General features: G+C 34.9%; 2 non-coding genes across 2 annotated transcripts; one reads left to right on the forward strand and one right to left on the reverse strand.

Annotated features, from left to right (window-relative positions):
• Positions 1–2,031: 2,031 nt before the first annotated feature.
• On the forward strand, positions 2,032–2,138 carry LOC113860313. Its single transcript, XR_003503767.1, has one exon. It is a non-coding gene; the product is annotated as a small nucleolar RNA R71 (small nucleolar RNA).
• A 2,935-nt stretch (positions 2,139–5,073) lies between these two features.
• Positions 5,074–5,180, reverse strand: LOC113860281. Its single transcript, XR_003503736.1, has one exon. It is a non-coding gene; the product is annotated as a small nucleolar RNA R71 (small nucleolar RNA).
• Positions 5,181–13,374: the final 8,194 nt, after the last annotated feature.

Raw genomic sequence — 13,374 nt, forward strand, 5'->3', positions numbered from 1 at the left:
TGTCATACTACCTTTCTTTGGAACAACTTGGACTGGACTTACCCAATTGCTGTCAGAAATTGGGTATATTATTCCTGCATCTAACAACTTTATGACCTCTTTTTTAACTACCTCTTTCATGGCTGGGTTTAATCTCCTTTGTGGCTGCACAACAGGTTTAAAATTCTCTTCAAATAAAATTCTGTGCTTACAAAATGAAGGATTTATACCTTTCAGATCTGCAATATTCCATCCAATTGCAGATTTGTGTTCTCTCAAAATTCTGAGCAATTTTTCCTCTTGTTCTTCCTTAAGTTCATTATTGATGATGACTACCTTCATACATGTGCTATCTTCAATTGGATATTTTAAAGCTTCAAACACATTAAACACTACCTTCTCATCTTGAACTCTAAGCATAAGTTCACCTTTCTGCACATCTATTAAAGCTCTCCCTGTTGCAAGAAATGGTCTCCCTAGGATCAAAGGAATGTTAGAATCCACCTCAATGTCCAGAATTACAAAATCTGCAGGAAAAATGAACTTGTCAACTTTAACTAATAAATCTTCAACAACTCCATATGGATAAGTGTATGATCTATCAGCTAGCTGCAGTGTAATGTTGGTGGGCTTCACTTCCTCTATGCCAAGTTTCTGCAGAACAGCCAATGGCATCAGATTTATGCTTGCTCTCAAGTCACACAATGCTCTTCCCACAGTGCAGTTTCCTATTTCACAAGGAATGCTAAATGATCCAGGATCTTTCAACTTTTGAGGAAGTTTTCACTTAAGAATGGCACTGCACTCCTCTATCAAAGGTACTATTTTGTCATGCTCTAGCTTCTTTTTTTTGGAAAGTAGTTCTTTCATGAACTTTGCATATGAAGGCATTTGCTCCAAAGCTTCTGCAAAAGGAATGTTAATTTGTAATTTCTTAAAGACATTCATAAACCTTTCGAATTGTTCCTCTTGTTTAGGATTCTGGACTCTTTGAGGATAGGGCAGCCTCTTGTATTTTTCTGGGTCTATTGGTTTACAAGCTTCCTCAAAGAGTTGCTTTTTGGTTTTCCTTTCAGAATTCATAGGAACATTTACTTTTTCTTCTGAATGTTCTTTCTTCAATAGCTTAAAATTTCCTTGTTGCAGATCTTGTTCAATTTTTCTCTCTGTTGCATCATTCACTTTCTTTTCTGCTGGTTTAGGGCTTGCAACTACAACTCCACTCCTTATAGTTATGGCTTGACATTGTTCTTTAGGATTGATTACTGTATTGCTTGGAAATCTTCCTTCATCCCTGCTGGATAGTTGTCCAGCTAATTGTCCGATCTGTGTCTCTAGTTTCTTCATGGAGGCTTCTTGGTTTTTGAAGCTTGTTTGAGTCACCTTCATGAATTGCAGCATAGTCTCTTCCATCTCAGTCAACTTCTCATTCATAGGTCTGGAAAATTTTTGATTTCCTTGAGGTTGAGTGGATGAATTCCTCTGAAAATAAGGTTGTTGTGTTGCTGGACCTGCATTAGAAAAAGGCAAAGTTGAGTTAGAATTCTTTGCAGCAGAATATTGATTATTCCAATTAGAATACTGCTGAGTTCTATTATTCGAAATTGAAATCTAGGGGGATATGATGGCTGTTGTCTCTGAAAATTATTCATATAATTCACTTGCTCTTGTGGTTCACTTGTGGATGCCTCACATGCACCATTTGCATGGTTTCCTCCACAAAAATCACAACTTAGCTGACTGGCAGGCACACTCCCTATTTGCAGATTGTTGATTTGTTGTGTTAAGGCAGCTAATTGTTCTGAAAACATTTGATTTTGTAGCTGATTTTGTGCAAGAAAAGTTTCCAGAACTTTAGCTTCATGACCAGAGTTTCTTCCTTGGTTCCTTGAGTTTGAATTTTGATACATTGAAGATGCCATCATGTCAATAATCCTTTGAGCTTCTTCTAAGGACTTTGTATTTAATGAACCTCCAGCAGCAGCATCAACCATTGTTCTTGTTACTGCATTCATCCCATTATAAAAAGTCTCCAATTGCATCCAATCTGGAATACAATGATGTGGACACCTTCTAAGCAGTTCTTTGTATCTTTCCCAAGCTTCATACAATGATTCTCCTTCTTGCTGAACAAAGGATGTAATTTCTCCTCTCAATTTAGCAGCTTTGGATGGAGGGAAGTACTTGGTTAAAAACTTATTCACAAGTTCTGTCCAGGTTGTGATGCTTCCTTGTGGTTGAGCTTGTAACCAACATTTTGCTCTATCTCTCAAGGAAAAAGGAAATAGTCTTAATCTGATAGCTTCTTCACTAACTCCATTCATTCTTATGGTGTCACATAGCTGCAGAAAATTTGAAATATGCAGGTTAGGATCATCAGAATTTCCACCAGAAAACTAATCCTGTTGGACTAAATGTAGTAGGGCAGGTTTAATCTCAAAATGGTTGGCTTGAATAGTTGGCCTAATTATAGAAGAGTTAAAACCTTGCATGTTAGGAATAGCATAGTGCCCTAATGTTCTAAATCTGTTCTGTTTTGCCATTTCTATTGCTGGATTTGGTTGTCTCAAGGGTGTAGATGTTCTTTTTACTCTAGAATTACTATGAGATTCTAAAGAATGGACAGCTTCTAACTCACTATCACTCCCTATGGCTTTTTCTGCTCTAGACTATTTTCTCAATCTTCTCAAAGTTATGTCTATGTCAGGATCAAAGACCAGAATTGATTTATTCTTGTTTTTACCACGCATATACAAATCAGTTTGAAGCAAAATTAGACTACAATTGATACTCAGAAATGTACAACAGAATTCATGCAAAATCTATCAGTAAAAGCATATAGAAACTTAAATCTAGCAGTTGCAGAATTGTAAAATCATGTACAAATATGCAGAATGACAATTACAACTATGAAGAACAATGAAAACTGAAATTATGCAGATAACAAAGATGTAAAAATTCTATGCAGCAGACAGAAATATTATGCAGAATATTACACAAGGTGCAGTAAAATTATGCAGAAAGCAATTTGAAAGCAAAGCAACAAATTAAATGCTCAATCTAGTTACTTTTCTACTACTAATGATATTGAAATGCAAAATTCCCCGGCAACGGCACCAAAAACTTGTTGTTAGCAATCTACACTAGCAAGTGCACTAGGATTGCAGCAAGTGATGAGTAAATTTAAGATCCAAATATCGTCTCCACAGGGAATTTAGATTCAAGTATCACTTCATAGAATTATAACCATTTAAGCTTTTTTGAAATTGTAAGAAGAGTGGTAACATCTAATAACAGCAAACTGGAACAATTAAAAGTAAAATGAACTTGTAGAAAACAAAACAATGAACACACAGTTATGTGATAACAGAGGGAGAAACCATAGCTAGGGAATTGCTTCACCAAAACTCCAATGTTTAATCAATAAAGTTCTGAATTAACAAGCAATTGGAAAGAATGACAATCAGTTTCACATTATACTATTCAGAGGTTAATTCCTTAACTCAGTGAACCTAACATTCAATTAAACCATTCTAATTCCTTAGATCTAATTCAATTCAATATTGCTTTAAGTGTAAGAAACCAAAAGATTGCAAGATCAAAGTTCCTTATCCCTAAGAAAACTAAAATCTCGGTGATTGATTCAGATCTGAAGAACAAATTCTTATTAATGGAAATTGGATTTGTTACTCATATCTTAATCAATTACTAGAATTATAGCTTTCTTAGGGATAAGAGAACTTGATCTTGCAATCTTTTGGTTTCTCACACTTAAAGCAACATTGAATTAAACCAGACTTAAAGAATTAGAGTATTTTGATTGCATGTTAGGTTCAGTGAGTTAAGAAATTAACCTCTGAATAATAAAACATGAAACTGATTGTCATTCTTTCTAATTACTTGAAAGTTCAGATCCTTATTAATTCAACATTGAAGTTTTGGTGAAACAACTCCCTAGCTATGTCTTCCACATCTGTTCATCACACATTTACATATTAATTGTTCTATTTTTCTTCTGATTTCAATATATGTCAATTTTAATTCCAAACACTCTTTGAAATTCGTGAAGCTCAACTAATTGTGGGCTTGTAAAGTAGTAATTGGACACTTTTATTCCCTGAGATCAATACTTGGGACTCTAACACAGTTTTATCATTTTTATAACTTGCTACATCAAGACTAGTACACTTACTAGTAAAATCAACTTCTCTTTAGAAGTGTGACAAGTTTTTGGCGCCATTGCTGAGGAATAATTGTTTCCAATATCATTAGTAACAAGAAAGTAATTAGATTGAGCATTTCTTTTTCTTTAAAGTTTCTGCAATATTAGATTACATTTAAATTTTTTCTATTTGCAATTAGTTGAAATAGTTAATTTCATAATTGTGTAGTTTTGATTTCTGATTGATTTTATATTGTTGTAAGTAGTTATTTTGCATATGTATATTGCGAATTAGTGCAATTTTCTGTTTTCTTTCTACTATATCTGTATTGTTGATTGTATATGCATAGCAAAAATAAAAATAAATCAACTCTGGTCTTTGATCCTGATATAGATATAACTTTGAGAAAATTAAGAAGAAAGGCTAGAGCAAAAATTTCTTAGGAAGTGATAATGAATTTGAGGTTATCTAATCTCTAGAGATTCAAAATACTCCTATCCAAAAAGGAACACCTACACCTCTAAGACAGTTAACTCCAGAAATAGAGATGGCAGAGCAACATATGATGAGAACATTAGGAGACTATGCAATTCCAAACATGCAGGGCTATAACTCTTCCATAGTTAGACCAGCCATCCAAGCTAATCACTTTGAAATTAAACCAGCTTTGCTACATTTAGTGAAATAGGACCAATTTTCTAGTGGAATTTTTTATGATCCTAATATGCATATTTCAAATTTTTTGTAGCTATGTGATACTATAAGAATGAATGGAGTAAGTGAAGATGCCACAAGATTGAGATTGTTTCCATTCTCTCTAAGAGACAAAGCAAAATGTTGGTTACAAGCTCAACCACAAGGAAGCATTACAACTTGGATAGAGCTTGTGAACAAATTTTTAACCAAGTACTTCCCTCCATCCAAAGCTGCCAAGCTGAGAGAAGAAATTACATCCTTCGTGCAGTAAGAAGGAGAGTCATTGTATGAAGCTTGGGAAAGATACAAGGAATTATTGAGAAGGTGTCCACATCATTGTATTCCAAATTGGATGCAATTGGAGACTTTCTACAATTGGATGAATGCAGCAACAAGAACCATGGTTAATGCAGCTGCAGGAGGCTCTTTAAACATGAAATCTTTAGAAGAAGCTCAAAGAATCATTGAGATGATGGCTTCATCAATGTAACAGAATGCAAACTAAAGAAATGCAGGGAGAAGTACTGGATATGAAGCCAAGATGTTAGAAACTTTTCTTGCACAGAATCAGCTACAAAACCAGATATTTTCAGAACAAATAGCTGCCTTGACTCAACAGATTAGCAATCTTCAAGCAGGAAGTGTGCAAACCAGTCAACTAAGCTGTGATTTTTGTGGAGGAAATTATGCCAATGGTGCATGCGATGCATCTATAAGTGAACCACAGGAACAAGTGAATTATATGAGCAATTTTCAAATAATAGAAAGCAGCAGTATTCTAATTGGAATAATCAATATTCTGCTGTCAAGAATTCTAATTCTAATTTGCCTTTTTCAAATGCTGGTCCAGCAGCATAATAACCTTATTTCCAAAGGAATCCAGTTACTCAACCTCAAGGAAATCAGAAGTTTTTCAAGACTATGACTGAAAGGTTGACTGAGACAGAGGAAACCATGCTGCAGTTCATGAAAGTAACCCAAACAAGTTTCAAGAATCAAGAGGCTTGCATGAAGAAGTTGGAAACATAAATTGGACAGCTAGCTGAGCAACTGTCTAGCAAAGATGAAGGAAGGTTTCCAAGCAACATAGTAATAAATCCTAAAGAGCAGTGTCAAGCCATAACTACAAGGACTGGAGCTGTGGTTGCAAGTCCTAAACTTGTAGAAAAGAAAGCAAGTAATGTAGTAGAAGAAGGAAGAATTGAACAAGATCTGCAACAAGGAAATTTCAAATTATTGAAGAGAGATCATTCAGAAGAAAAGGTAGAAGTTCCTATAAATTCTGAGAGGAAGACCAAGAAGCAGCTTTCTGAAGATGCTTGCAAGCCAATAGATCTAGAAAAATACAAGAAGCTGCCTTATCCTCAAAGAGTGCAAAATCCTAAACAAGAGGAACAATTTGAGAGATTTCTGAATGTTTTAAAGAAATTACAAATTAATATTCCTTTTGTAGAAGCTTTGGAGCAAATGCCATCATATGCAAAGTTTACGAAAAAACTACCCTTCAGAAAAAGGAAACTAGAACATGATAAGACAGTACCATTGACAGAGGAATGCAGTGCCATTCTTAAAAGAAAGCTACCTCAAAAACTAGAAGATCCAGGATTCTTCAGCATACCATGCGGAATAGGACAATGTACTGTAGGAAGAGCATTGTGTGACTTGAGAGCAAGCATTAACTTGATGCCTTTAGCTATTGTTACACAATTGGAGAACTAACTAGAAAGTGTACTAGGTAGTTGTAGTAAGTAATAAAATTTGAAATTCGATATGAGCCCCAAGTATCATCCACAAAGATCTTATTTCAATTACCACTTCACATTTCAACAATTAGTTGACCAAAACAATTCATTGAGAGGTTTGTAATATGTGAAAGTAAGAAATAAAGACAATAAAAGGTAATGGAATTGCTGTAAAAATAGAATACAAAATTTGTACTAAGAATACTATGTGGAAAATAGTTAAGAATCACTTCACCAGATTTTCAACTGCAATATAATCATGTTCTGAACTCTTGAGAATTTTAATTTATTGCTAATCAATTTCACTTCTTTAACCAAAAGACAATTTCTTGCCTCATTGATCCTAATACCTAATTAAACCTCCCTAATCCCTTAAGTGAAATTTAATCAAATACTGCATTAAGTTCTGGAAATTATAGGATTACTAGATCATAATACTTATTCCTAAGATCTCAATAACCTAGGCATATGATTCAGATATGAGAAATAAACTCAATTTCCATTGATGAAAATTCCTCTAAATTCAATTGAATGAAGGAGTAGTTCACAACTGCATTAAGAACAGAATCACATACTCAATTCAATTAAAATCACAAGATTCAATCCACAATTACATCACAACATCAAATCTGGATCCATAGATCCCTAACTAAAAAGTTTTAGAACAACATTACAATGGAGAGAGGAGAAGTAAAAGAAGAAGACAAGAAGCAGAAGAACATCTTCCAAGACCCAATCTTCACTTTGATTCCTCTAGAAATGAAGCTTGAAAGTCGCTCCCAATCTCTTTCTCTGACTTCCCTTGGAAGTTAAAACAGTTACAAAGTGGAAAATAACAAAAATAAACAAAAGTCCCTTTTTTCTAAACCTTCAACTTCTATTTATATGGTATTTCCTGCCTTTTGCTTTTCTACATGTCAATCTCTGAGAATTCTAGCATCAAAGGTCTTCTAGAAGCTTCTAAAACTAATTTAAGAACTCCAATCGTCCAAAGTTGACACTTAGAAGTGATATTTAAAACTCTGTTATTTTTGCATAGCTACTCTGATCACTTGAAGTAGCTACGCGTTGAATTGCGTAGCTACTCTAGGCACTTGAAGTGGCTACGCGTTGAATTGCGTAGCTACTCTAGGCACTTGAAGTGGCTACGCGTTGAATTGCGTAGCTACTCTGATCACTTGAAGTAGCTACACGCACTATGCAGTTCTGAATTAGCCTTGGGCGTAGCTACTCTGAACGCTTGAAGTGGCTACGCGCTCTGCGTAGCTACTCTGGGCACTTGAAGTGGCTACGCGCATGTTTGAGTAGCTACTCTGAACACTTGAAGTAGCTACTCTCTTGATCTTCATGAATTTTCTTCTTCAAAGTGTTCACTCTATGTACTCAGAGTGATTACGCCCTTCATATAATACTTGATTCTTCATTTTTTAAGCTTAATTTCTCTACTTTCTTCACTTCAATCTTCAACTCAAATTCTCAGCTTAAGCTTCTGCAGAAGGATTAAGTCATTTTTTAAGTCAAATTGTTCAGAATTGGACTAAAAATCTAAAAATCAAAACTATTTACACAATTATGAATATTAATACAATTTTTATGATATTTTCAAGTTTACTTAGCACTTTACTACTTAATTATTGACAAAATTATATTAAAAACTATGGTAAGATGTGGATTTATTAGCTATCATGAAGAAACTGGGCATAGAAGAAGTGAAACCCACCAACATTACACTGCAGCTAGCTGATATATCATACACTTATCCATATGGAGTTGTTGAAGATTTATTGGTTAAATTATAAGTTCATTTTTCCTGCAGATTTTGTAATTCTGGACATGGAGGTGGATGGAAACATATCTTTGATTCTAGGCAAACCATTTCTTGCAACTGGGAGAGATCTTATTAATGTGCAAAAAGGAGAGCTAATGCTTAGAGTTCAAGATGAAAAGGTAGTGTTTAATGTTTTTGAAGCATTGAAATATCCAGTTGAAGATAATTCATGCATGAGAGTAGATATATTGGATTCTCTTATTACATACTATCCTATTAATAAGCTTGATGAAAATTCTATGTTAAGAGAAACCATAGTTGCAGGGAGTACCAAATCTGAGATTTATAGAGCAGAATACATCATGGAAATTCAGCAGCAATTGGAAGCTCTGCCAATTCTAACCCCTGCAAAAACTCAGTCAAAGAAGAGTTGAGAAAGGAAGTGAAAGAAGATCAAAATCAGAAGCTAGAACTCAAGCAACTACCCTCTCACTTAAGATATGCTTTCTTGGATAAGAATCACGAAAATCCAGTCATCATCAACAATGAACTCAAGGAGGAAGAAGAGGAAAAGTTGCTGAGAATTTTGATAGAGCACAAATCAGCAATAGGTAGGAGCATTTTAGACTTGAAAGGTATAAATCCTTCTTTTTGTAAACATAGAAATTTATTTGAAGAGAATTTAAACCAGTTGTGTAGCCACAAAGAAGGTTGAACCCAGCCATGAAAGAAGTGGTCAAGAAAGAAGTCATAAAATTGCTAGATATAGGATCATTTATCCAATTTTAGACAGCCAATGGGTGAGTCCAGTCCAAGTTGTCCCTAAAGAAAGGAGGGATGACAGTTGTGCCTAATAAGAAGAATGAACTCATACCTACTAGGACTGTCACTGGTTGGCGCATGTGTATTGACTATAGAAAGTTGAATGATGCAACTAGAAAGGATCATTTCCCACTTCCATTTGTTGACCAAATGCTACAAAGACTTGCTGGACATGCATTCTATTGTTTCCTTGATGGATATTCAGGTTACAACCAAATAGTAGTGGACCTTATGGATCAAGAGAAGACTGCATTTACATTTCTATTTGGAGTTTTTGCATATAGAAGAATGCCATTTGGATTATGCAATACTCCTGCTACATTTCAAAGGTGTATGCTATCCATCTTTTCTGATTTGGTAGAGAAAATAATTGAAGTGCTTATGGATGACTTCTCTATTTTTGGTAACTCATTTGATGATTGTTTAGCTAATCTATCCACTGTTTTGCAGAGATATCAAGATACTAACCTTGTGTTGAACTGAGAAAAGTGTCATTTCATGGTCCAAAAGGGCATTGTCCTTGGCCATAAATTTTTAGAAAAAGGAATAGAGGTGGATCAAGCAAAAAGAGAAGTTATTAGTAAACTACCTCCACCAATTAATGTTAAGAGAGTTAGGAGTTGTCTAGGTCATGCAGCTTTTATAGGAGGTTTATCAAAGACTTTTCAAAAATTGCAAAACCTCTTAGTGATTTACTTGTGAAAGATGTCGATTTTGTATTTGATGATACTTGTTTGCATGCATTTTTTGTTTTAAAAGAAAGACTTATTTCTGCACCTATTCTTGCAAACCTGATTGGAATTTACCTTCTGAGTTGATGTGTGATGCAAGTGATAGTGTCGTAGGTGTTATGCTAGGACAGAAAAAGGATAGGAAATTGCATGTCATCTATTATTCTAGCAAGGTTTTGAATTTTGCACAAGTAAATTACATAACTACAGAAAAAAGAACTCCTAGCCATTGTGTTTGCCTTTGACAAATTTAGATCATATTTAATGGGATCAAAAGTCATAGTGTATACTGACCATTCTGCACTAAATATTTGTTGTCCAAGCAGGATGCCAAGCCAAGATTGTTGAGATGGATTCTCTTGTTGCAGGAATTTGAATTGGAAATTATAGACAAAAAGGGAAAGGAAAATGGGGTAGTTGATCACCTGTCCAGACTTCATTAGAAAGTATAACCACTAACTCCTTCATCAGATGAAAGGCTGCTTGTAGTAGAAGACATGCCTTGGTTTGCTGATATTGCAAATTTTAAGGCCACTCAACTCATTCCAAAGAGGTTTACTTGGCAGCAAAAGAAGAAATTCTTCCATGGCAGCAAATTTTACGTGTGGGAAGACCCTTATTTGTTCAAGATTGGGGTGGATGGTTTAATTAAGAGGTGTATCCCACAAAGTGAGCAAGCTGAGATATTATGGCATTGCCACAACTTAGAATATGAAGGCCATCATGCAAGTTCAAGGACTGTTACAAAAGTCTTGCAAGTAGGTTTCTTTTGGCCTACACTCTTCAAGAATGCCAAGAAATATGTTGAAAGTTGTGATAAGTGTCAAAGGACATGCAACATCTCTAGGAAGCATGAGTTGCCATTGATAATCATCCTAGAAGTGGAATTATTTGATGTATGGGGAATTGACTTCATGGGACCTTTTCCCACATCATTTTCTCATGAATACATTTTAGTGGCAGTCGACTATGTTTCTAAGTGGGTGGAAGTCATTCCTATAAGAACAAATGATGTCAAGGTTGTGATCTCTTTCATAAGAAGGAATATTTTTGCAAGGTTTGGAGTACCCAGATTTCTAATCAATGATGGAGGTACTTATTTCTGTAACAAACACCTTGAAACAGTACTAATGAAATATGGTGTGAAGCACAAGGTTGCTACTCTATATCATCCACAAACAAGTGGACAAGTTGAAGTATCAAACAGAGAAATCAAGCAAATTTTGGAGAAAGTGGTGAATAGTGCAAGGAAGGATTAGTCAAAGAAGCTAGATGACTCTTTGGGCATATAGAACTGCCTTTAAGACTCCAATTGGTATGTCCAATTAGTCTTTGGAAAGGCATGTCCCTTACCTTTGGAATTGGAACATAAGGCTTATTGGACCACTAAATGGCTGAACTTTGATTTACCAAGTGGTGAAAAGAAGAGAATTTTGTAGCTGCACGAATTAGAAGAGTTCAGACATCAAGCTTATGAGAATGCAAAGTTGTACAAAGAGAGAACCAAGAGAATTCATGGCAAGTTTATTCTGCAAAGAGAATTTCTACCTGGACAGCAAGTGTTATTGTTTAATTCTAAGCTGAAACTATTTTCCAAGAAAACTGAAATCAAGATGGTCTAGACCTTTTCTAATCAAGAAAACATCCCCCTTTGGAGTAATTTTGATTGAGGATCAAAAGACAGGGAGAGAATTAAAGGTCAATGACCAAAGATTGAAGGTTTATCATGGAAAGGAAATTGTAAGGAACATCTTCATATGTCAAACTGGTTTCTCCTGAGTGAGAAACATTTAACGTCAAGCTAGTGACGTAAAAAGAGTGCTTTGTGAGAGGCAACTCACATTTCTGAACCATTTTAAGCTTCTTGTATTGCATTTTGAGTTTTATCATTTAGTCTGTTCAAAATTTGCAATTTCATTTCTGTTAATTCTGCAATACTTGTTTTCTGATATTAATCTGCTGAATGAATTAAGATTTTGATGTTGTGAGTGTGTATTTAAAGGATTAGAGTTTTGATAAGTGAGCTAGATAAGGTTTTTAGAGAATTTAGATTGATGAAAGGAGTCACTATTTTGCAGGAAAGGAGCCACGCAGAGACTACATTTTGATGTTCCCTCTAGAACAATCACTTTTGCTGATAAAAGTGATCACGCAGAGGCAAGAAAGACAACACACTCCTCTGGAACAATCACTCTCACTCATGAGAGTGATCACGCAGAGGCTGACTGCAAAACATACCTTTTGGAACATTCACTCTTGCTTATAAGAGTAAACATGCAAAAGTCTGAAGGAGACACCCTTCTTTAGAACGCTTACTTTTTTTGGAAAAAGTGACCACGCACAGGTAAGTACAAAAATTTTTGTGTGCGTACCTCCTTTCATTGATAAAAGTAATCACACTCAGGAAATAAGCCTGCACGTTGTCACTTTGCCCAACAATAGTGACAACACACTCTTCATTTATAAAAATTAACCTCTCTAGAACGCTCACTTTGTTTAAAAAGAGTAATCATGCTGAATGCTTTTAATGTTGTAACGTTCACTTTTCATTTTGAAAGTGGTCACGTGCTAAGCATAACTATAAATATTGAGTAAAGTGAACACGCACACACTCTCATCCCTAACGAAATCACATTTCTCTCTGAACAATCTCTGATTTTTGCCTCTGTGTGTGTCGACCCAGAAGCAATATCTCTTTCCCACACATTTCTGCATCTTTCTTCAAGGTACGCTTCTCCTCATTTATATGAATCTGTGGTTAGGATTATCTGTATTTGAAGTTTTTGGGAAAATGTCGAATAGGGCAAATGGGGTAATGTTCTGAGTTACTTGATTTAATAATGGAACTAGAAATATTGTAACTAAGTTTTCACTATAGTTTTTGCTTTTATTGGAAGATTCGAATCTGCATTGTGCCATTTATCTGCATAAATTTATGCAGAAATTGAGTGACCTACGCAGACTTCAGTGAAAATGTTTGAATTAAAATTGTTGTAAATGATTATCTGCAAGTATCTGCTCTTCTGAAATATAATTGAATGCTTGAAAAATGTCATGGTAATCATCTTTGCATTATTCTGATAAAATAGATTTTTGCTGAAAATGATTGGGTTGCAGAACTGTGTTTGAAAATTGGTTGAACCCTGAAAATAGCCCTCTATGTTACCCTATTTTTCTATGATAGTGAATGCATTCTGAACTAGCCATTTAGGGATATAAATTAGAAATCTCTCTGAGTATTGATTATTCAATGTTGTGCATTTGTACTTCTGCATTTGTATATTAAATTGTCCTCACAACAGACTGCATGTTAAGTTGTTAGCAAAAAATGAATTTCTGTAACTTGTTCAATTGATTTTTCTTCATAGCAGCAATCTGTACTTTTACTTTTATGCATTGTAATTTTAACCTGTTAAATTGATTTTTCATTGCAGCAAACTGAAAAATGGCAAGAACATCAAACAACACTCTAG

This window comes from Abrus precatorius, unplaced genomic scaffold, assembly GCF_003935025.1.
Source record: "Abrus precatorius isolate BTA unplaced genomic scaffold, Abrus_2018 Scaffold2, whole genome shotgun sequence".
Taxonomy (NCBI): Eukaryota; Viridiplantae; Streptophyta; class Magnoliopsida; order Fabales; family Fabaceae; genus Abrus; species Abrus precatorius.